Raw genomic sequence first — 25,304 nt, 5'->3', positions numbered from 1 at the left:
TTCGTTTTCATTTTAAAGGTAAACCTATAACGATGAGCATCTTTGGACTAAACTTGTCCTTCTATCCGCATTTTTTCTTTGAAAATATCTAACTGAATTGTATGCTACAGAAATGTAATTACTCTAAGACTAGGCCGCATTTCTCCGCTCCCGGAAATAAAGATCTTTCGGAAAAAAGGACTCATCTCGAAGCAGCCTGTCCCTCTTTGCCCGCGGAGCCTTGGCATGCGAAAATGGTGGCTCAGGAGATACATTTTATTATTATATGGCCAGCTCCGTGAGCGGACAAGATTAATCAAATCCTGCGCTGTGGTTGGCTACCCGAGCGGGCAAGATGGAGCTATCTTGCGCGCTCGGGACTACCCGCCGTGTCCCGCAAGAAAAATTTCCGCGAAAGCCATATAATAAATCCTTTATTGACCAAGCTTGTTCGGTCAAAATGGCTTGATATTGGCCTCGTTCTTTTTTAGCGAGTTTATGGGCCGAGACGGAGTCGAGGTCCATAAACACGCAAAAAAAGAACTTGGCCAATACCCAGCCATCTTGACCTCACACTTGGTCAATAACCCATACTTATTGACTAGACTCTCATTAATTGAAAGCTGATTTCCCAACCGAAAGAATTCACGGGTTGATTTCTCGCTAGCGCTGAAAGTTTTGGATACCAATATGTACTAACAAAGGGAATATTAATTTAAATCAGCACAAAGCTGCCTAGCGTAAGTGGCACATCTATATATTTTTTGTTAAGAATTGCTTCGCAGAAACTCCTCATAATCATTAAATCTTTCGTGCAGTTTGGCAACAATCTTGCTGAAGAAAACTTAAGATATTGTTCAACATTTTCTTAAGGTGTACAATTTTAGTTCAAAAGGATAGTAAGTTTGAAAAAGAAATATTTCTGGCAATTTTCTTTTTTTCCACTCTTTTTAGGTTCAAGTTTTAAGCAATTACTGTGAACTGAAGAAAAATTGGTTTATTCGATACGCATTACTTGCGCGAAGCAAACCTTACAAGTTTTACCGTACGCGAATTTTATTAGCGTGTCAGTTTCGCTGCCTTAATATGAAAGTGGCTCAAAACTACTGTGGATCACCAAGAGTTTAGTGTTAATAGCGGCTATTTTCAATTTGTCATTATCTTGTCCTTGGACGAATTCAGCCCGTACGAGACCCATATAAAACCTACGAGGCTCACGGGGTCAAATTTCGCTGGGATTTCTGCGGCGCCTGGTTAATTATTCCTGTGTTCCCTCTATTTTCTTCCTTAGAGCTCTCCGTAACGGGCAATCCGGGGCTCCTGGCCGTTTAGCCCGGGCATTTCCGGCACTTTACTAGAGGAATTTGACCATTGAATTTCACTACAAGGAAACTGTTTCACAACTCAACAATAATTCTTCGTCGTTGTCATTGACAGGGTTTAATTGTGTTGCTCTCCTTTAATTTATAATACGTAAAGTTTGCCCGAGGTATTAACAAGCTCAGTTATGTTCGACGAATTTCCTTTTATTAGGCAAATTACTCTTCACAACTCGTTCAATAAGTCAAGCCAACTGTCAATTATCTCATTATTTTGTCACTGTCCCCTTCTATACTTTTTACAACAAATATCAAGCCCAGCAGCCTGGTTGCCCTTTGACTCCTTCCCCTTCGGTTATATATGCCTCACTCTAAAAATTATTTTATCGAGTTTTCTGTAATAAGTCATAGGTTGACGTCCATACAATTAAGTAATTCCGTGTGGCGATTAAGAAAACCGTCGTTGATGCAATTTAAAACTCGAGATTCAATTTTTATATACTTCGGTGAAAAGCTCGCTAGGATTTCGCTCCCTCCCCTCTGCCCCTCGGTTATCATTAACCGAGCCCACTTATTAACTCTCTCGCGAGTGGATAGTTCCGGAGCTTTGCTAAATAAAATCTTATTTGATTTAGGTCTTGCGTTTGCTAGTATTTTTTAACGTTTGTCTTCTTCGATTTCTCACGGTAGATAAACGAGTTGCAACTGCATCATTTCACTAAATATAGTCTTTATGTTGCAGCTTTGGTTTGTCGATATCAACATATTGACGAGCTTACCAGAGCAAAACAGAAAACCGATGAAGAGAGGACAGCTCGCATGTTTTGGTCACCTTACAGCAACAACACTTCTTCAACGCTTAAGAGTGATTTTCTGAGAGTGTCGAGAATCGGAAGACACTCACGAAAAATCGATTTTTCTTTTATTTCGCCAAAACATACCTTTGGGTGAACTTATTCATGGAAAAATAGTTTAAAGTTCCAACGATTTATTTTACGGCCAAAATTTAAGAAAGTTTGAAATTTGCATATAATGGCGGTTTTCGCGGCTTAAAATGTTCAGAATTTCACGCTTCTTTACGAAAACAGCGGGGGCGTGAAAGCAATCCTATGAAAACAAAACTTGGCACAAATATTATTTCATTCTTATACTTTAAAATCGTGTAATAAGTTTCTTGAAGTTTTGTTTGTAGCTTTGCAACGAAGGGTATTTGTACAGCCGCCATTTGTGTCTCTCGGCAAGGAAGAAACAAAGGCCAACTTTGACTAGTATAAATGGCCTCTGGTATATATCATTTGGTCAAAATATCTACATTTTAGGAAACCTTGGTTATTGTTTTTTTCACCCGAAAAGGTATAGCTCTGGGAATTAAAATGTTCTCCGTCAGAAAAATAAAATGTTACGGCATGTAAGCGAGTTCAAATTTATGCAAATCACAAGGTTATTCTTTGGAAGTCAACGGTTTAAAACAGGAAACAACGACTCACCGTTACTTACGTTCCTTCTGCTGCTATACAAACGATTTTAACTTCTCAGTGTCCTTGTGAGCTGTTCTGTAAAATATTTCCAGTAAAACAGCGAGCATAAATGGCCATAAAATTCGACAAGGTCGACAATGTTTATATTTAAGATGAGACACTGAGTGGCATACACAGTCCTAGCTGTTTTCATCGTCTTGCTCAGTCGAGAGTCCTTTAAAAATATGATAGAATATTCGCTTCAAACCGGAGCAAATTAGTTTCTCATATCCATATCCCTCATGTCGACTCATGAATAAATAAATCAGTCCCCGCACAGTGAATAAACAACTCGACTGACCCCTGAGGTCAGGAGGTCACCTGATGTGTCATATTGTGTTACTTTTCCCCGGTTTCACATTACACGCGTAACATTGAACATTACGGTATTTAGTTAAATTACGGTATTCAAAATCTCTTTGACGACATTTCGATTTAAAAAGAAAATTGAAAAAGCAACATTTTGACATAATTGCTAGCTTCTAACATATCGTTCATAGATGCATGATACCCTGACATAATTTCAACACTGGATTGATCTTTCTGATGTCGACGTGATTCATAGTTTTGCGCTTAGTAACATTTGGCACACATCTAAACGTGCGCAAAGATAAATACTCAAAAATAAGAAACCGCTTATCTGCAGGAAAAGCTGGACTGCCGAAGATAATAATGTTTTAAATTCTGCATATTATTTATTCAGTAACGTTTCGTGTCGCTTAGCAAAAGTGACAAACTTACTAAAACTTACTAAGTCTGCATGCGAGCCAAGTGGCCCATCAGGCCGGAGCTTATCCCGGTTTCTGTAGCGAGAAGCGACTAGGAGTATTTCTCCTCCCCCCTGGATGGGATGCTAGTCCATCGCAGGGTTACCCGCAGCATTAAGTTCGCCGGTACCCATTTATACACCTGGGTGGAGAGAGGCACTGTGAGAGTAAAGTGTCTTGCCCAAGAACACAACATAATGTCCCCGGCCAGGGCTCGAACCCGGACCGCTCGATCCGGAGACGAGCGCACTAACCATGAGGCCACCGCGCCTCCCTATGAAAATAAAGGCTTACTTACATTTGTTTTATTCTTTTATTTTTCTAATCTGAAATTTATCTTATATAGGCTTAAGATTTTCTTTCCAAATTTACCGTTCAATTTCCTATTCCGGCCATATTTGAAGACATTCCTTCTCATTTGATTACTGTAGAACTTTACAATCACATATCTTGCGGAGGTTCAATATTTGCCTGTGTCGTTGAAGGCGTCATAAAAGTGTCAGACATTTATTACTTACTTGTTGAAGTTGTACTCTTAATAGTTTTAAGTTGCGCTTGTTAATGCAAATCAAACATGTTCACTTCCTTATAAAGTTATTGCGATATCTGTCAAGAGCAGCATGACATTTTGCGTGAAAAATTAAACAAACATTTAACCCATGATCCTCAGTTACAGCAGCACAGAGTTAATCCGTTTTAATGGTAATATGGCTTTTTTAAGTATGTCCAGGTAGATTCGTTTAAGGTGAACAGGCTTGGGTGGCACTTCTAATTCCCTTTTTCCGTTCCTTCTTTCTCTTCTCCAATATATGCCTGTTCGCAGGCTAGTGCCTCTCAATACAATTCATGCAGATTGCATTCTCCTTTCGGGAGTATTAGCCGTCACGATCGACTTTTGAAATTACTTTTCTTGGGAGTGGGGTGGGGGTGGATTAGCGCTACTTCTAAAACCTAATCATAACAGCAAAATTGAGCGTCATAAGTGACTGAAATGACTAAAACACAGAAACAAAGGCTGTTCCGTTTTAGTTAGCAAAGGCTGGTGATATACGAACAGCGAGAGCAAAGATTATTTTTTTCGCGTGAGATTTGCGTATTCAGCTCGTTCCTTCCGTGTCTCTAAATAACGCATTCACTGCCAAGGGCATTATTCATCTCCACTTATTAGTCCGTGTAACTGACGATTTCTGGAGATCTGACCCGGATAGTCACTGCTTTAAAAACCACAGGCGGTGGTGCTATCCAGTAAGATCGTTTGCCTCCTTTGACTCACATTCGATATTTTTAACCATAAACGCCTGTAGACCATGCTGAATTTTCAAAATCAGGTCGTTTTCTACACGCTTTATCTCTGAAACGAAGTCGGTGACCCCCATTTCTTTCATTCTTTCTTTTTTTGCATTTCTGACGCAAGTAACTCATTATCTGACTGCCGTAAAAATTAAAAAAAAATCTATCGACTGGAAAATTTTCGCGCGAGCGTCCTCAAAGACGCGTTACGCGTGTAATGTGAAACCGGGGAAAAGTAACATAATGACATATCAGGTGACCTCCTGACCTCAGAGGTCAGTCGAGTGGTTAATTCGATGTAAGGGGACTGATTTATTTACTCATGAGTCGACATGAGGCATATGGATATGAGAAACTAATTTACTTCGGTTTGAAGCGAATATTCTATCACATTTTTAAAGGACTCTCGACTGAGCAAGACGATGAAAACAGCCAGGACTTTGTGTGCCACTCAGTGTCTCATCTCAAATATAAACATTGTCGGCCTTGTCGAATTTTATGGCCGTTTATGCTCGCTGTTTCACTGGAAATATTTTACAGAACAGCTCACAAGGACACTGGGAAGTTAAAATCGTTTGTATAGCAGCAGAAGGAACGTAAGTAACGGTGAGTCGTTGTTTCCTGTTTTAAACCGTTGACTTCCAAAGAATAACCTTGTGATTTGCATAAATTTGAACTCGCTTACATGCCGTAACATTTTATTTTACTGACGGAGAACATTTTAATTCCCAGAGCTATACCTTTTCGGGTGAAAAAGACAATAACCAAGGTTTCCTAAAATGTAGATATTTTGACCAAATGATATATACCAGAGGCCATTTATACTAGTCAAAGTTGGCCTTTATTTGTTCCTTGCCAAGAGACATATGTGGCGGCTGTACAAATACCCTTCGTTGCAAAGCTACAAACAAAACTTCAAGAAACTTATTACACGATTTTAAAGTATAAGAATGAAATAATATTTGTGCCAAGTTTTGTTTTCATAGGATTGTTTTTACGCCCCCGCTGTTTTCGTAAAGAAGCGTGAAATTCTGAACATTTTAAGCCGCGAAAACCGCCATTATATGCAAATTTCCAACTTTCTCAAATTTTGGCCGTAAAATAAATTGTCGGAACTTTAAACTATTTTTCCATGAATAAGTTCACCCAAAGGTATGTTTTGGCGAAATAAAAGAAAAATCGATTTTTCGTGAGTGTCTTCCGATTCTCGACACTCTCAGAAAAATCACTCTTAAGAACTTTCGCGCCTAAAGACTAAAAAGTTCTTAGCGGTTCATTCTAGATACACCTTTTATTATCATAGCAGGATTTGCTCTGCTTTGATTGGTTGTTATCGTTATGATTGACATATAAAGCTAAATGAATCATGTTTCGAGAAGCAAGCAGCCTGCATTAGAATTGATACGTAATAGATTGCTACATGCTCAGCCCCCCTCCACACTACGCCGGAGAAATTCGGAAACGCAGCCTTATTTCTAGGGTTAGGCCTACCGTCCATAATAATCCGTCACGAAAACGGAGCTTTTCGAAAACGCTCTTCAAACTGGAGGAATTTGAAAACTCCGTCGTTGCGTTTTAGTGTGGACGTGAAACATTTTGAAAGAAGAACTTTTCGGAAATGATGACGTTGCGACAATCATGTGATTTCCCTACGTATACCCGAAATCTCCGTTATCAAATTCCTCCGGGGTACTGTGCACGGGGCCCGAGAGCTATGAACTGGTTTTATTCACAATTGAATAAAAGGAATATATATCAGGCTCCCAAAATGTCATAGATTGAGAAAGAAGAAGAAGAAGAAGAAGAAGAACTAGCTAGATATTCGGTAATCCTCAAAACTCTTTATAGTAATCTTCCGAAGCTTTCTAACATTTTCGATGGCCTTCGGGGAACCTTGGTAATTTAATTTCAGAAATCTCTCGACTTGTTCGGTTAATCTTCGGCAAATGCAAATTTTATTTATCAACGCTGACTTAATATTTTCTAAGCATTGTGCACTGTCCTGAATGATCTCTCATCGCCATTATTGACGAGTTCCTTGTTGTTTTGCGACTTACCCAGTTTGCCAAAAAAATTAACTTACAAGGAACAAATCATTTTTTTTTTCTAATTCTCCTGTCCTTCCAGTTTCTTTTGAGAACCTCAAACGTGAATTAACGCCAAGTCCAATCTCAGCCGAGAGATTACGTGCTTGAAGTTTACGATGCCTTTCTAGTCCGTGATCGCGGCATTTTCTTTCCGAGTTTTTCTTCAAAGAAAAACGCGAAGATCACAAACAGGTAAAAATTTCATGTTTTGCCTAATTAACTTTGAAAAGTGGGTGGGATCGGGATTTCCAGGCAAAAAAGGGCGGGATGGCGGGATTAACAGGAAAAATTGGGCGGGAAAGCGGGATCTGAGAGCCCTATATATATATTTCGCATATTCAAATTCTGTCGTTATGTAATATGTAGTATGTGCCACATGTAACGTTTTGCGGAACGCTCGCATAAAAGTAAAAACAAAATATATGTAACTCCTGACATCGTGAGCTTGGGACGTGCAAAATGCCGAATAGAGTACCATGCCGACAACTGTACGGCGCATAAATTATGTTATTATGCAAGAGCACGTGGCAGCAAATGTCAGCAAGACATTCCAGGGTCTCACTGACTGGGAGAAGGGTTTAATTTCATACTGTAAACTTGACAACCGTCTCTGCAATGTGTTGTCATCACCATCAAGAACAAGGTGTGTTAACGAATATCCAATCCCATTTTCGCTTTCATGAAAACAATCATTCCCGCGATTCAAGACGAAACCTATACTGTGGCGTACGTACCTCCTCCAGTTGATAGAAGGCAAATCATGGATAAACACTTTATGGACTCAAGTAACACTTCATATAATCATCTACTTCATGTATGCATGGAATCAAGTAATACTTCATACGTCTCTCTGAGTGGACAAGTCGAAACGATGAAACGCCACATCGAAACGATGAAATGCCATAGTGAAACGACGAAACGACAAAACGACAAACGACGACGAACAGTTGTGGTCAGCGATGAGTCGAACTCATAAAACGACAAGTCCAAGAGGTCAGTCGACGAATCGAACTGACGAGATGACGAGACGAACTCACGAAGCGATGAGCCGACTTCTTGAAACGGCGAGTCGAACTCGGAAAACAACGAGTCGACTAGAAGTATCGGTGTGCCGAAACGATGAAACGCCATAACGAAACAACGAAACGCCATAACGAAACGACGAGTCGAACATTTTGTCCACGATCTACCTTCATAGGTAATTCCCTTGAAATTGTTCTACCAACAAACTTGTTTTGAAAATTTGCATAATTAACATTCATGATATGAACATTAAAAAAATGCAATAAAAAAATGGGGTCACCGTGCTTGTTTACGCGTCAGCAGGCTCTTAAAATGGGGTATTTTTACTGGTTGCGCGTTAAAAACTCGAATCATCTTCATACAGAATTAAGTCTTGGTTACTTGAAAGACACAGAATTTTATCTGGAAAATAAAGCTTCTTTTATTCACATAAGTAGTATTGCTTCATTTACGCCGTTTTTGATTGCCTGGTGGTGGGAATATTGCGCTTTTCCGGACAGTTCCGTGGTTAGCTTGAAGTCCTCGCCTTGGCCAAAATACACCCAGTACGGAAATATTTTCCAACAAAAATTCTACTATCAAGCTTTCTTTCGTCTTCAAATATGTTCTTTATTAGACTGTTCTTAGCAAACACCTGAAAAAAAAAAAAAAAAAAAAAAGATCGGGGTTCACCGTGCTCGTTTGAGAGAAAAGGAGCATTTATTTCGTTATCGAGCTTAATTTGAGGGAAATCTGTGACGTTTTGGACGCGCACGTGTTCATGTGCGCAGTAGAGATGCGCAATGCAATACTAAGGAATAACCTTGAGAACCAGTGTCATTAAAAATCATACATGATCATCAAAATCGCGGACACAGCCAAAAAAATCGATTTCGCTCATACTTTCTATATTGATAGACCCTTGTATCAAAGTAACCAAAACAGGGTTAGTTTGTTCTAATATTAACTTTTTTGAGAGTAACTAAATAAAAACGGTTGAGTCCAGATCGAGCCAAATTTCGATATTTGGCTTGTCAGCGTAAATCGGAAACTATCTTTGAATTTTCCTTTGCGATAACGTTATAGTTAGAGCCTTGAACAATTCGTTGATGACATGAAAAGGAGATATTCTATAGTTAAAAATATTTTATGAATTTTTTTCTTGAAGACACCTTGCGGCTGTTTTTTAATAGCTCTGTGGTACCCTAAAACAACTGCCAAAAACGCTTGTTGGTACGCCAAGAAAAACCCGATAACTATATTGCAGATACAGTTTAAGGATAGACGTTCACAGATGTACTTTAAATTTTGGGGGATAAGTTTTAGTTTTGCGGTAACCCTTGTTTGAAGTTTGCTTATTTTCGAGATTTGCTGCAGCCGCCGTATTGAAGTTTCAACTAACTTGACCATCAAGAAACAATTGATCGCATGTCGAAGTTCATTAAAAATTAAAATATGATAAGCTAACTTAAAATAAGACTTGGTTTCTGCATATACCGCTTAATCTTATCTTTTTCCCAGTTATGAATGTAAACTGCACTACTGGGATGGTGGTACTTCTTCAATCATAATCCGGGGCACTAAATTCCACCCCGTGTAAGCGTTGCCCTTTGTGCTGTACCCACAGCACTCGTCCACCCAGAGTTCAACGCTGACTGTGCCCCGTGCGAGGTTTTCACAATGACCATCAAAGGTATGATGACGGAGGATGTTAGAAATTTCTCTCGCCCAGTTAGTGTCAACGACTGAATCGATCGGCAAGGGACCACGACATTCATTGCCGTTAAACTTAAAATACCATCTGTTGCTGTTGCCATTCGAATCGAATCGAACGTTATCCTGGTAGGAGACTCTAAGAGCGGTATTGTCGTGCAGCTTGTTGAAAGAGCACTCCTGAAATAGTAAAAGAAAGAATGACTTAAGATGTTTGAATATTGAGACAGCTTACAAAGATATAATTGCGTGCATAAATTTGGGTTTGGTCAAAATTTGTAATACCATATCGATAGCAGACTCTTTTTTCAGAAGAATATATTTCATATTATTTTATGGCTCTGTCTCACAAGGACTAGGAACTACCTAATTCACGAATTTGACCGGCTGAAATCAATGTTGACCGCGGTCTAAATTTTCCCATATAGACCGGCATCTAAACCGGCAATGTTTTGCATGAAAAAGTTGCAAACTAAATGCAAATTGACTATTTTCTTCTAAAGATGTTTATTAATGGGAGTACCAAAAACCCTGATGAGAAAAAAAAAGTAAAGAGGACGAGCAAACGTTTTCAGAATTAACTCATCACTCTTCGCAAGCAAAATGTCAGTTAGTACAAACCAGTCATACTGAACGAATTGAATTGTTCTTGATTGCCAGGCTGAAATTGTGAAAAGAATATAATTTTGTGTGTTGAAAATGTGTAAATACAATAAAATGATATGTCGTTGATCAAACCGTATAAAATTCATCGTTTCGCCAAACCAGAGAACTAGCCAATACCAAGAAAGGCATCAGCAGTATTTTCGATGTTAATAACATTTCTGGAAGAAGTTATGTGCGTCATATCAGCCCGCAGTCTGGCTCCAAAATTGCTTCAACCCCATACAGACACTAAATACAGTCTATTCTCTACTAAGCGGCCCCTCTCGGGGAAGAGATAACTGGCCGCTTAATAGAGGAGGCCGTACAGATTCACGCGAAAACAACGTTAAAGTTGAGCGTGGTGCAGTTTTCAGTTTATCAAATATAAGTACAAAGAAACGCAAGTGGAGGAAAAGTAGAACAATGATGGCTATAATGCGGTCCATAACGTTAGCAAACGCCAAAGAAACAATTACGTGTAAAGACGCGAAGTGTCTGTCGAACCAGCACTGACTTGTGTGCTGTATAAACAAACTAAAACTCTACTAAACTTTGTTTTGCGATTGTTTTGGTTTAATACTGCTGAAAATGTGTTTTTATAGTATTCCACATTGTCATTCTTTTACCTTAATCTGGCTAAAAACGTCCAACTTCAAATCTTCCTGGCGGTTTAATAGAGGTATAAAACAAAACAAAATCACCTTTGGGACGGCAAGAAGCTGGCCGCAGCCACGAAATAGAGGTGGCAGTTGTTGAAGACCTAAATGTAATAACTGACCTTAAATGTAATAAACTCCTAAATGTAATAACATTTGGCCTTAAATGTAATAAACTCCTAAATGTAATAACATTTGGCCTTAAATGTAATAACACCTAAGTGTGACAACATTTGGACTTAAATGAGATGGTTTATACTCGCGTCATCATTGACGTCATTAAAGGAGTCATTAATCAACTCACTGTTATTGCACTGTTATTGCACCATTTGTCATCTCATTAAAAGGGTTCTTTTATCGCAACGAGTAACATGTGTTTTCGGGTTTGTCACCTGACTGATGACGTCATTGCACTCAGTTATGGCGGAGCTCTGCAGCGGCCCGAATCTAAGGACTACAGAGCGGAACTTGGCGGCCATACTCCAGAAATATGTCACCGTTAAGATTATCGTCAGCTTATATCCTATTTGATATTGGGCATCCATGTTATGGCCAATTGACAGTTGTCAAAAAGGTATTCGCTGACCAGTATCACATGACTATTTCACGGGCTTACGTATTCTTTTATTTTGACCGCTGATTAGGTAATTGTTCTCCACTGGATCGCGGGCTCAAGTCCTATTTTTAATCTGTCTATGGTCTCTAAGTTCAGATTTAAATTAAAAATAAAACGGGAAGCACTGCTTTTAGGCTTGGCTAAATCTATCAAGCATTGGAGTGATATTTTATGGTTTCATTTTCGAATGATGAGATATCCTGGGTCTCAACTGGACAAAGTTCTTATTGTAATTATATATGACTTTATTAATTTTAGTTTATTAATTTTGAACTCAAGGCTATCAAGGATATAAAATTTATAACAGCTAACATGCATCAACGGAGGTAATTTTTTAAACAAATTATGTATTGAAACAACATCAACATTTAAACATTAACAGTTCTGTCCATTTCTTTTGCAGTGAATGGTTACTCTTTTGTCTCTTTTCCTCTTCAGCTTTGTCAAAAAGTCAGTATTTGTTACTTTTCTCTAGACACAACTAACACTCACAAAAAAAGTATAAAAGGTTGTAACGATACAACATCAGTGTTTAAACGTTAACAGTTCTGTTGACTTCTTTTCATTGAAGCTTGTTTTTTTAGCCGGTTTTTTTGCTTCATCGAAAGGTCACCATGAGTTACTTTTTTTTCCAAAAAATTCTTTTGATGACATACCAATCGTATCCGTCTTTCCTAATCTCCAACCAGGCATTGGCCCATTTTGGACCGGAAATGATGCTTTTTAATTCCATGATCAGACCGCTTGAGGTACCATATTTCTTGATAAGGCTACGGACACTTATAACAAAAGGAATTGTTGTTTCATTTGAGTCCAAATGTTGTCACACTTTGGAGTTTATTACATTTAAGGCCAAATGTTATTACATTTAGGAGTTTATTACATTTAAGGTCAGTTATTACATTTAGGTCTTCAACAGCAGTGGAGTAGAGGTTTTTATTACAGAGTTTAGCTAACAATTTTTCCTGTACTTTGACCACTGGCCGCCAATTTAAGGCTGGCCGCTAAATAGGGGAACGCTTAATGGAGGCTCGACCGTATAAGAATTCGATCTTGGATTTTCCAAACCTTTATGGCTAATTCATTTCCTTGACGTAGCCGAGAGGTACGGCCAGGAACCACGTGATCCGTGTGAGATTTATCACGAGGAAATATCGTCGAGACATAATAGGTATTGTTAAATGAATGACCTGGTCCGCCGTGAAAGGGAGAATTATATCTTATTGGTTCCAATTTAATGTGGACAAAAGTAACACGAGAAACGTAAATAAATGCGTATTTCCAGCGCGTTAGTCGACAACTTCATAAAGATATTTACCTATATCAGGAGCGCGTTTTTGACAATTTCATCAAAATCAGAATCTTTTGCGCGGGAGTAAACGGGCTCTGAGAATTGAAAGCTCGATAGACATTCCCCCTTTTAAATCATGGTTAAGACTAGCATGTGGAACAAAATAAACAAGTACCTTTTGAACTGTCGGGTTTTTTTTAATCCCAGCCTTTACTCGCCAACATGTTGCCCCCCGAAAAAAATTGATCCTGAAGCCGAGTTTCAAGGCAGTACTGATTAGAAAAATTTGAAAGGTGAAATTTTTGTAAGGGGAACGGTCATTCTAAGAGGTGATTTTCCTTGTTTTTGTTGCTGGGAAAGACAGGAATTTTGACCGCTGTTGAAGGAAGATAAAGTCGTTAGAATGAGACAGAACAAACTGACACTTTTATATACTGTCCATTTTCTCTGTCAGCTTAGCAGTCCTTTCGGGAAGGATACCGAAAGCTTATTTGCCGTCTTCTACTTGGCAACGCACCGCTATGATGAAAATCTTCTTTACTATTAAGATCATCCGGCCGGAGAACCAATCTTGTCAGAACTGTTTTTATTTGGCTCTAGTGTGAAATTAACGGAAGTGAGTTCGCCGTTTAGATCAGAACAAAATTCCTCTAAGTACTTCTCATATAAACTAAGTAACGTAAATTACAATGATTTGTTCACCTGAGAAAAATCATGCCTTTCCCCAGCAAAAAGAAAGTATATTTTTGTTTCTCATGGAGGTGACAATCAATGACTTCATGTTAGCTGGTGAGTTACAACGTACGCTGCGATTCCTCAATTGAGTGGGCGTGACTGTTGAAATGTGAAGCTGTTTTTGTCACTAAAATATCTTATAATTTAACCAAGTTTAGTTATCATTTATGGCAAATAAACCTGTAAAACGTTTCGTTTTTCTAAACTTTTTAACGTCATGTGTTCAAACGTTAACGTGCTAACGATTTATCAACGATTTCCAATTGACTCCTTTTGTTTTTGACGTATGTCAATCATTTGGCACCATTCGGCGTGACTTTAATTCCTTTCTCAAAACCTTCTGACACACGCTAGAGATATAATAAATATCTGACTTATTTCATCTTCTCGGTTTGTGCTGCAAGTTATGGATCCTCTTTTTGCTCCCTTCGACTTCTGGCTTGCGGGCTTAACGCTTAATTGGGCCATAAATCGAAGAGGAGAATATTGGTTGGTAATGGCTGGTTTCCCTGTGATCTATACTGAAACAGTCACAGCCAGCGATTATAGGGATCGTTGCGACAACGATCGCTGAAAGACATATGAGTTCTATCTAAACGATCCCGTAACTTTTTTTTGCAGTAATCCCAATAATGGCCGAGATTGTAGCTCGATAGCGATCATATGGAATCCAGCCTAGATCTTTTCTTGGAGGTATCTGTGAAGTCTCTGCGTCAAAAATTGAAGAATTCGAAAATAAACTGTTTGAATACGCCAAAACAAGTATAAAGAATAATTGGCAGCAAATAAGCCCATTTATTCATGCGGTGTTTTCGTTATCGACAGCAAACTGGCGCCAAGAACTGAGTTCGTACTTTGTAAATAAACCAGAAATGAGAGTGAATAAATTTTATTTTATGTATTTAAGAGGCACTGTCCAGTAAGCCATTAACAATATGAATATTTTTGCAAAAACAAAAACTAAAATAAGAGCAAAGACAATCTCACAACTCTCTGTATAGCTTCAGTCTATTTCATTTTTTTTCTTTTTCAATAAAGCTGTACCTATGGAATATATCTTTAACCACAACACAACCTCAAGATTAACTTTTCTTCAAAAAGAAAGTGAAGATCGCATACAATTCCATGTTACGCAATTAATGTATTTTACATTGTATTATATCAGTAACATTTCTATGCGGTTATCCGCTGTATCACTCACAAAAAAAAACTGTAATGAAAAGTATATAAAGTTGGATATGCATATATGGAATTTTCAATATTTAAATCTAATAATTAAATCCAACTGTATTTCTTTCAAGTTCTAACGTTGATGGCATATACCGCTTAATCTTATCTTGTTCCCAGTTATGAATATAAACAGCACTACTGGGATGGCGGTACTTCTTCAATCATAATCCGGGACACTGAATTCCATCCTGTGGTAGCGTCACCCTGTGTGCTGTACTCGGGGCACTTGCCTACCCAGAGTTCAACGCTAACTGTGCCCCGTGCGAGGTTTTCACAATAGCCATCGAAGGAATGATGACCGAGGATGTTAGAAATCTCTCCAGCCCAGTTAGTGTAAAGGACTGAGTCGATCGGCAAGGGACCACTACATTCATTGCCGTTAAACTTAAAATACCATCTGTTGCATTTGGCATCTGAATAGACTCGAACGTTTCCCTGGTAGGAGACTCTAAGAGCGGTATTGTCGTGCAGCTTGTTGAAAGAGCATTCCTGAAGTAGTAAAAAAGAAAGTGACTAAAGATGTTCGAATAATGATACAGCTTACAAAGGAAACATTGCATAAATTAGGCAGGTTTAGACAAAAATTTTAATATCACGTATTCAGTAGACTACACTACTTTTTATAAAGAATATATTTTATAAGACTATCGACGTTAAAATTTGCGAAATATTTAAGAATAAACTCGAGGCTGAGATTTTGAAAGGAAAATAACTTCGTGTGTTGAAATTGTGTAAATACAATGCAATGATATGTTTTATACTAAAGCGTATAAAATTCTCCGTTTCTCTAAACGGTAAAACTAGCCAAAAAGCAGCAAATAAAAAAGAAACAAAAAACAAAAAGCACTAGCCGTATGTTTTATACTAGTAACATTTCTGAAATAAGTTATGCGCGTCATATCAGAGTTTAATGCCGGCAGGCTGGCTCCAAAATTACTTCAGCCTCATCCAGACACCAAATACATTCGAAAACAGAAATCAGGTCGTACGCTATGATCTAAGAATATTCAAAAAAATATTTTCAGTGCGAAATCCTGGTCTGACGTCTTGTCTTAATTCTGCCAACAGGCTTTGGAAAGAGTTTAATTTATTAAGTGTTTTGTCTGACAAAGCTTTTCCGCCGTGAGTGTGTAGGTGATTTTTCCGCTCAATAGCATCAGATCATCGAAGAGCAAGTTAGAAACTAACTGAGCTTGGCCTGTCTGCCGTCCATCTGAAAAATTGAAATAAAATAAAAAAAAAAAACGATGCAGAATGCATTTGGGCTTGATTTCCCGCTGCTTTCTCGAATCTGGTAACCGAGCCTAAATGCATGACAGCCATTTCTGAACGAAAGTTTCGCCTCATTTTTTGTTGTGCGTCTCGCCGAAACGATATCTGTCGGAAGAATTTCAGAATTTGTTGACATCAGAACACATAAGGCCTGACACCAAAATAACATTTTCTTTGACTCTCCTAAAGGTAAAGTTTCTTCTTGGCAAATCGGATATTTACTTGAAACGTTCCGCAGAATTCAGTAAAAAATCCCAGTGTTATACATACCAGCTCTTTTCTCTCGGTATCCGCAAAATTACGGCTTCTAAATACGACCCAACAAAGACCCAAGAATTCTCTAAGATTTGCAAAGATGTTCTGAAGACGATAGGATTCTTTGAGACTGTACGAAAACGTGCAAGTAGGAAAGTGCCTGCCACTTCACATTCCTGTCATTCCTGCCTGCAGGAAATCTGTTTTCTGACCCGTAACTGTTTTTATCCTTTCTTTGTTTCAAGAGCGGTGTACCTCTCCTTCAGAGTCAGTCACACTATCACTAGCACTAAAGCTGTGCACCTCTTTGTTAGGAGAGGTGAAAAGTAAAGTCTGCATGCTAGCCTAGTGGCCCATCAGACCGGAGAAAAATTCCATATTTACGTGCACCGATGTATCATCCTCTATATACCTCAAGAATTCAACAGTGATCCGAATTTTAGTGGTACATTTTCCAAACTCTCGGTTTTGATTCAGATACGTTTTTTCGTCGGAAGAGAAACCAAGTTCTGTGACCCAACTGGCCAGACGACATTTTTACAATCCTGCTCGTTTGAACTTGAAACACATAATATAAATTATCGGTTGAAATTCTGCGTTTGAAATCTACGTTATAACTTCAAAAGTTACACCTAGAGATGTACCAAAATTAGTTGCAAAATGACCCTTTTGCCTTCTTCTTTTCACAGCTTCTTTGGCAGTTTCGCTTAACGTAGCCTGAGAGTAGGATCTTCGAGTGGGAAGAAAGCCTCGTTACTTGACGTGTGGAGCGATTTTCTTGAACACATCTTTCGGGGCTAGACGATAATCAAAAGACGTCAAGATGAGGAATCCTATTAGATACATGTACAATTAATAAACTTAGAAACTCGCATCGAAAATCACTCGGCCGGGAAAGGTCAAACTCTCTGGCTTTGTCGATATTCTCTCCTCTAGTGCCCAGCATTTTGCGCGGCCATTTTTTCTCGCTGTTTCTTTCGCGTCACGCACGACGGACTAAGCGAAAAAGGGACTACTGGTGGTCTACATAGGTAGGGTGCAATCCTATCAATCAATCGTTCAATCCATTAATCCATCAATCGATTCATCAATCGATAAATACGTTAATCGATCAATTGCTTTTCGTCATCTAACTTGGTTTAAGCTTTCAGAGCAGTCAGACGGTTTTATCTTTAAGCACAGGTGATAACTGTACTACGGAATGAAAGATTTATCGCCTTTATCAGGCTTACTATCTTTGGTGCCCTACACCTGATGGGATCATAGTCATTTTATTTCCTCATAGACCGTTTGTTTTAAGCCAAGAAAATGAATAGGTTGTAATGGCGGATGACTTACCTGTATTTTACCGATGTCAGCATAGTCGGTTCTTTTCCATGCGCATTGTTTCCAATTAGCTCTCTGTCTTGGGTCCATATTTGCTGCGTCTCCTTTCTCTCCCTTTGTTCCGATGCCATTTTCTCCCTTGAATCCTTCTGGGCCTCTCGGGCCAATGCTGCCAGGAATACCAGTATTTCCTTTGGTTCCCATTGAACCTCTTTCTCCTTTGGATCCTCTTAAACCCCTGGGGCCAGTGGTCCCAGGGATACCTGAACTTCCTTTTTCTCCTATATCCCCTTTGGATCCTTCAGGGCCCCGTGGTCCAATTTTTCCTGGGATTCCTACAGCGCCTTGTGAACCCCGCTTTCCGAAGCTGCCCTTCTCTCCTTTTGATGCCATCTCTACCCGGAGCACCCGGAGTTCCCGGTATTCCTGGGACGCCGGGCATTCCTGGCATTCCAGAATGAGGATCCGGCTGTTCAAACAAAACAAAAAACCCTCATTGTTAACGAGCTGCATGCGAGGTCTCGCTTTACCAGGTAGCTCAAGAAGTTAATTTTTAACCTTATTCACACCAGTGGTACGGAAAAGTGCCAACGCTAACTTAAATCGTCCATATCTTTTACAATATTTGAATAAAACGTGCCAGACTAATTTCTGCCTGAATTTTAGTTGGGAACTATATGTCACGACGCTTCATTGTTCTTGTGAACGTGATGTCTCCATTACAGCTACACTCACATAGCAGGCATGTATTTGTATATTTGGAATTTCTTGTTTTCATGGACACAATTATTTTTCATGCACTGATTCGTTTACATTTTTGATTGATTTTGTTTACTTTTGAGTCCCGTTTGGTGGTTTTATGACGTTTCAGAAAATAAACGCGTCTATGAGGACGGATCCAAGACGGTGGCTGTTTAGATAAGGTGATTACATTACCACGCGATATGACACCATACAATCAAATTGCTTTCTTTCCGAAAATCATAGCTGCCCTTTTTTTCAGTTCCCAAAACGAAATATTTATCAATCCGAAAACAATAGGCATTCATATCATGAAAGTTTGAAGTGACAATTCTAAGAAAACTGGAGGGATTAAAGACCTTCCGTACATGTACTGATAATTTACAGAATCGATCCGTTGGTTGGCCCTGCTCAGTACTCGCTAATAACTTAATTGTTCTTAAACGAAACTTCGTATCTACCTCGCATTTGGATGTCGAAGTGTTTGACTGCAGTTCGTTGGCGTCCATCAATGACGAGGACAGCAAGAAAACAACCATAAGGATGAAAGAGAAGGACCCTTTCATATTCAGCTCAATCGCTCGTGACTGCTGCAAACTTGCTGCGCTCCGCAAACTTGCTCCGAAACACTTCACTGCAAAACAGATCTTTGGACAACGCACGACGGAGTCTTCCTTTTATTGCTTCCCGTCAGCTCGTCTCCGCAAAACAAGAATTTCATTCCACTGAACTGAATGAAACGATTGGCTACTTTAAGCTGTACGTGACAGATCGGATGTAATGCTTTCAAGGCATAGTTATATATAGCTCGGTATAAGAGTTCAGTTGACACACTTTCAACCCAGATCTTCTGTTTCATTTTACACTGATTGGTTACTTTAGACTAAACTTGATTTTCTATCTTTTAATCAGAAAGTGTTTATACCATACATGGTTATTTAAACTGTATTTCATGCAGTGCTAAAGGATATCCTGAATTGGCACAAAATTATTGTAAACTGCCAAGATTTCTAGTGGAATTACTTTATGTCGTGGCAGTGTTTAAGGGATTATTTATAATTCGGTACTTCTCCTTCGATGGCGTAAGGTAGGGAAATTTTACCACTTGGAAACAACCGGCTTAAAACATGCGACGGTTATATTGAGTTTCTTCAAGTGAATCTCCAAAGGTCATGTATAATCAGCTGAACTCTGAGACTTTGGACATCGAGACAGACTAATTCCTTTTATAGCTCCCGGCCAGCCTGTGTCCCCAAGACAGGAACTTCATTCCACTGATGTGGAATGCATAAAAGTTTGGTTATTTTAGACTAAGCGTGATCTTCTATCTTTTTATCAGAAACTATTTAAGCCATATATGGATATTTAACCTGTATGGCATTCAATGCCGACGGATATCCTGAATTAGCTCAAAATTATTGTAAACTGCCAAGATTCCAAATGGAATTTAAATATAAAATGGGTTTTAAATCGCAAACATAGAAGCACACAGAGCACTGATACATCGACACAGTGGATTTTACAGCCCATGACGGCAGAGACCTTATACAAACCACAACGGCAGCTAGCAAAAGCGACGCAAAACAAAGGGTTAATGAGTGGCACAATGGCTCTGCACGCGTTATAAATCTTTACACATTTCTTAGACAACCTAAGCAAAACAAACAAGGACACCACTAGGGCTTTATTTTTATTGGAGTTAAACGCTTTCTTGACGAATTTCAGCTAGTATTTATGGACAGACAGATGGCAAGTAAAATATTAATCCATTTTCGAATACACATTTCCGTCATCTTTGCCTGGGATTATAGTGGTGATCGCGGCCAAAAGAACTAGCGCTAAACAGAAAATTGCAAATTTACATAATTTCCGAAAAAGAGGACAACCTCGCGAGGTATACCCAAATTTTCGAAAACAATTTCCGGGAAATTTCCGCTCCATCTGATTTTCATTCCGGAATTTCCAAAACTTTCGGTTGAATGGTTCGCTTTTCGGAAATTGAACAATTTCCGGATTTTCTGAAACCTTTTCGAGAAAATTTCCGTACTATTTGTCCCCGTTTCGAAAATTCCGGAAGTTCTGGTTGAATGGAAAGCACCTTATGCCACGGTATTAGTACAAGGGACCATTAATAAATTCGGTATTTTCCCTTCGATGACCTATGACAGAGGAATTTTACAAGCTGGAAACAATCCGACTTAAAACAGGAGACGGTTATCGCGAGTTTCTTCAAGTGAATTTTCAAATCTTGTTTGCTAACGCTATAAATAAGCTGCGTAAACTATTTAAAAGAAAAAAAAACCCTCCGCAAAGGTTATGTATAATCAGCTGAACTCTTCTTTCGCTTTAATTAAACTGATTTCGTTGAATTAGTTTTCAGATCGGATGCAATGCTTTCAACACATACTTATAGAGAGAGCGGTTTAAGAGCTCAGCTGGCACGTACACTTTCAACTCAAATCTTCTGTTTACTTTACACTAAACTTGATTTTCTGCCTTTTTGTCAGAACGTATTTAACCCATATGTGGTATTTAACCTATGCGTCACTGCAGTGCTTTTTATTTAACAGATTTCTCTTTATTGGGCACAAAATTATAGTCAACTGCCAAGATTCCTAATGGTATTATTATAGTTCATGGTAGTATTACAAGGGACTATTTATAATTCGGTATTTACCCTTTGATGGCCTTAGCTTGCGCAGGGGAATTTTACCAACTGTAAACAATCCGACTTAATGCACGCGACGGTTATCGTGAGTTTCTTCAAGTGAATCTCCAAATGTTTTTTGCCAGTACTTTAATTAATTTGCGTATTTAAAAGAAGAAAAATATCTGCAAAGGTTCTGAAAAATCAACTGAACTCTTCTTCCGCTTTAATTTAACTGATATTCGGTTGGAGGAATGAAGTATTTTAGACTTCGATGATTAGGTATTTTAGCCTTTGGTCTCGGACAACGACAAAGCTATTTTATTTAACAGATGTCAGACATTAAACCAACATAACTACTAGTTCCTTATTTGTTTGTAAATGAGTGCAGTTCTTTACATAGTTATGATTGAATTATTTACTTTCTCTTGTTCTCTTCTTATTCGTATTTTAGTCGCACATAAATGGAACAAAGTTCAATTGATTATAACTGAAAAAGGAACGTTCTAAATTCAGTACAAGGTTCCATTTCTAGCTTGGTTTCCGTCGTCGGTGAATGGCTGCCAAGCATAAAGCCGTGAGTAGCAATGGTTTCGTTAATTTCTACTGGTGTAGAGTCAAGACATTTGACTGGAGCGGAAATAATGTTACAAATTATGGATTCTAGATACGTTCGCAAGCAATTAAGAAATTCAATGCTACAGCGGGTAATACGGAGTTCAAAGGGACACGAAACACTGTCTGTAATATCCGGTTTCCTTATTAATTATGCGTGCTCTCAAAATGAATTAAACGTTACGGACGCATGCATGTTTTATCATTACAAAGACTCAATGGATTCTTCAGTTTGATGCACCATGATCCGAGCGATCTTGAATTCATCTGTGTAGTAAAGAAACCAAAAAGAAAAAAGAAAAAAAACGTTTTGGAATTTAAAAATTCAATCTTCGATCCCCCCCACAAAAAAAGCATTTTTGAACGACTAAATTGTGTTTCAAACTAAACTATAAACCTTAACTCAAAACTCAAAACCGTTGCCTAGGCAATACTCGATTTTATTGTAATCAGGCCTCATTTACATTTTTATCTTCTAGCTTTTTTCACGCTTGTTTTTATTCTCAATTTTTCGCACCCCATTCGTATATATTTTCGCTTGCGCGCCACATTTTTCATTCGTTAAAGGCTATAGACTGATAGCCGAAAGCTTATGTTTTTAATATATTTTTAACCAGAGAACGTTTTTATTCCAATATGTCTTATCCTGGTTACAGTTCTATTTTTACTTATAAACCTTACGCTCATTCACATTGTCAAGTGTCCCGCATCGAGGTTTACAAGAGTTAAACACAGTAGGAAATAGAAGCAGATGTTAAACATGTCACGTTATTATACTACTGTATTGGTAATAACATCATTAACATTTAACACCTGCAAATCATAATATAAAGTGCACAGATGATCATAGTCGGGAAATTTCGTCGAGAAATAATTGCGGAGCTCCGGCGGCCCGAAGGGCCGCCAAGCGGAGCCCCATACTCATATAGGAAAGAAGAAGAAGCCCATGAGTTGATTTTCTCACTAGCGCTATTGCTCATGGGTGCGTACGCACAACGACGACAGCGACAACGGCGACGGCGGCGGCGACGGAGTGGCGCAACATGGCAGCCATACTCCAAACAAGAAGCTATTTCTCAGAGATAAATAGTGTTTCGTTTCCGAAAAGATATTCAAAGTCTGAGAAAGGCTGGGGTTCTGATACCTTGTGCATGAGAAGTCCTGGGGTGAGAGGGATATGTGCTAATACGCCGCTTTGTACCGCACTGATCTGCTCAGTTGCCCGCAGAAACTGGGGTTTTTCGTCCAGGTGGGGTTTAGTACTGAACCTATTGTAAAAGGGCAAGGGCTAATTAATTTAAGTTGTCTACACATGTATCAGTCATCACAGTCAACGCGCTTCGCTCTGCTCTAGGGGAGGGGGTGCCCCCTTATATCGGCTATATAGGTATGTCCAGCGTCAGAGGGACATGTTTGTTTTAAGACATTTTAGTCAGAATTAGAGTATCGATTTTGGTCATTTTGGCCTCAAACTGGGTATGGTTTTTGCACTCTAGTCTTGAATTAGGTATGTTTTTTAGAAGAAGCTACTTTTTTCATCATTATCGATTAAGACCAGCAACTAAAGCCATTCACAATACCTTTAACATCATTCTAAAATAGAGAACTACGGCAGGTCTGAAACAAGGTATTAATTTAAGGGCCAGACCATAAATAGGTTAGAAAAATCGCAGACTTTGGTCTTAAATACGGTAAGTGCTTTGGGAAGCGGGCCGCACAGTTCCCCCAAATTTTTCAAAAATTCAAAGTATTGTGTGTGTGGCTAAATAAAGCTGAAAGGCAAAAGCATTTGACGCGTAATATTTCATTTCCGTGCCGGGCAGTCCTTGATTCGAGTGGATGCGGCACTCCACGTTTCGTTGTCAGTGACGCATGCGCGCAGTATACTTTTCTTTTCAAAAAGGACGTCTCATGTGTGATGACAGTTGTGCAATTATTCCTCCACTTTCGCTTGAATATTATGAGGCTAAAATACAAATGCTATTGGTGTTTTCATGGAAACCAGTTCTTGAAATGCCGCGGTATGTCGAAATACAAATTTTCTTATTTTTAAAAGTGAAGTCAAGCTAGTGGAATTGTGGCGGAAAATTCGAGAAATTCAACTAAATCTGCAAAATGCCGACACCTGCGATATGAAGAAAACCTTATAAAAAAAGCCATATTGTGCCCATTTTGCATTAGGCCAACGTTAATTAAATTACAATATGATGAACTAGTTACCTTCCACAATGTATCGTCCAAACGCTCCAAGTGCGTGTTCTTTTCTTATAAACAGCTACAAAAAAGGGGCGGGATTGTTATTCCTGACAAGTGTTCTGATTGACCAAAATTATGTCGTTAATTTTATCACATTTAAATCAAGCACGGAAACAGATATCTTCGTTTCTCTAGAATACATCGTTTCAGTAAGACTTACGAACATTTAAGTCGCCAATTATTTCTACCTGTATGACATTTTAATTTCCTTTTCTTTCCTTGTCACGAAATAAAATTTAGTTCCGAGAAGTTATTTTCGCTGAACATGTTTACCTTGTGAATTACAAGCGTTACTGGCTGATAACATTCATGACTCTGAAACGGAAAACAGTACCATTTCTTCGTTCTAAACAAAACGAACTGCTTTCATCGGCTTAAAATATCGCATTAGTGGACAAATCGCTTGGTCTAGCGGTCCCTCTACCTCCAAAATAAACTTCCTTTTGACTATTACTATCCGAATAGAAGTCCAATGTGTAGTTTTCTTGTGTATTTTAATCACGAGAAACGAGAGTTTAAGTCATAATTCCCCATTTTCGAATAAAGCAGTAATTGAAATGTTCGGAACGCCACATTTTGTTGCGATGACCGAATTTCCTCCTTATTTACATTACTAATTACGAACTTTACTCTGATTGGATATTGCAAATCACTATGTAGATAGTTCACCCCTGAACTGAAAACAATGCCATATCGTTTCTGAGGAAACGAAACAAGAATAGGTTGACAGAGACATGCAGCCTTGGTTTACCGTGTACTTCTTTGATATTGGACATCCATGTTGAGATCAATTGACACCTGTCAAAACAATGTATCCGCTGACCAGTATCACGTGATCATATTGCGGGCTCAAGTTTACAGCTCATCGAGGTCACGTGCTTTTTGAAGTTGACCGCTGACCAAGTGCTGGTTTTTCGATTAGATCGCGGGCTTATGTCAGGTTAACTTGTTGAAAACAGGCCAGGATTGTTGGGAAGCCGATTAACGCTAACCCAGGATTAAAAGATAACTGAATTATAACTTTTTGTTCTATACAAATGTTTTTTGCTGCTTTGTTTTGTTTATGTGATGATTATTAAAACTCAAAACAGAAGGCCAAACAATATACAGAAAGCCTCACCGCAAAGTTACAAAGTTCTACCTTTTCCTGGGTTAGCTTAATCAGGCTCTGAACAACCCGGCCTAGGAGCTACGCTTTTAGGCTGGCCTAAATCTATATATAAGGCATTATTAAATGGCTGAACTGGTCCGCGATGAAAAAGAAAATTCTACCTGTTCAGACCGCTAAGATGGACGGCTCAGGAATTAATCTCGGGGAATTCCTTTTCTTTTCACTCATTACAAG

The 25,304-nt window shown here is 38.7% G+C and overlaps 1 long non-coding RNA gene and 1 pseudogene across 2 annotated transcripts in view; one reads left to right on the top strand and one right to left on the bottom strand.

The window, feature by feature from the left end:
* The first annotated feature begins 4,979 nt into the window (after nt 1-4,979).
* The window catches only part of LOC149095648 (uncharacterized), a 33,864-nt gene continuing 13,539 nt past the window's right edge, over nt 4,980-25,304 (top strand). The window contains exon 1 of the long non-coding RNA XR_016204796.1: nt 4,980-5,620. This is a non-coding gene — a long non-coding RNA (uncharacterized LOC149095648). The remainder of the gene's footprint in view (nt 5,621-25,304) is intronic.
* On the bottom strand, nt 14,608-19,215 carry LOC110066155 (uncharacterized; annotated as a pseudogene). The gene is made up of 3 exons (XR_016204794.1): nt 18,903-19,215; nt 17,713-18,169; nt 14,608-15,336 (listed from the first exon to the last, which is right to left on the bottom strand). The product of XR_016204794.1 is annotated as an uncharacterized LOC110066155 (transcript).

The sequence above is a fragment of the Orbicella faveolata genome, unplaced genomic scaffold (genome assembly GCF_042242905.1).
Source record: "Orbicella faveolata isolate gen_17 unplaced genomic scaffold, um_ofav_v1 contig_5, whole genome shotgun sequence".
NCBI lineage: Eukaryota > Metazoa > Cnidaria > Anthozoa > Scleractinia > Merulinidae > Orbicella > Orbicella faveolata.
This window is presented reverse-complemented; position numbering and strand designations above follow the sequence as displayed.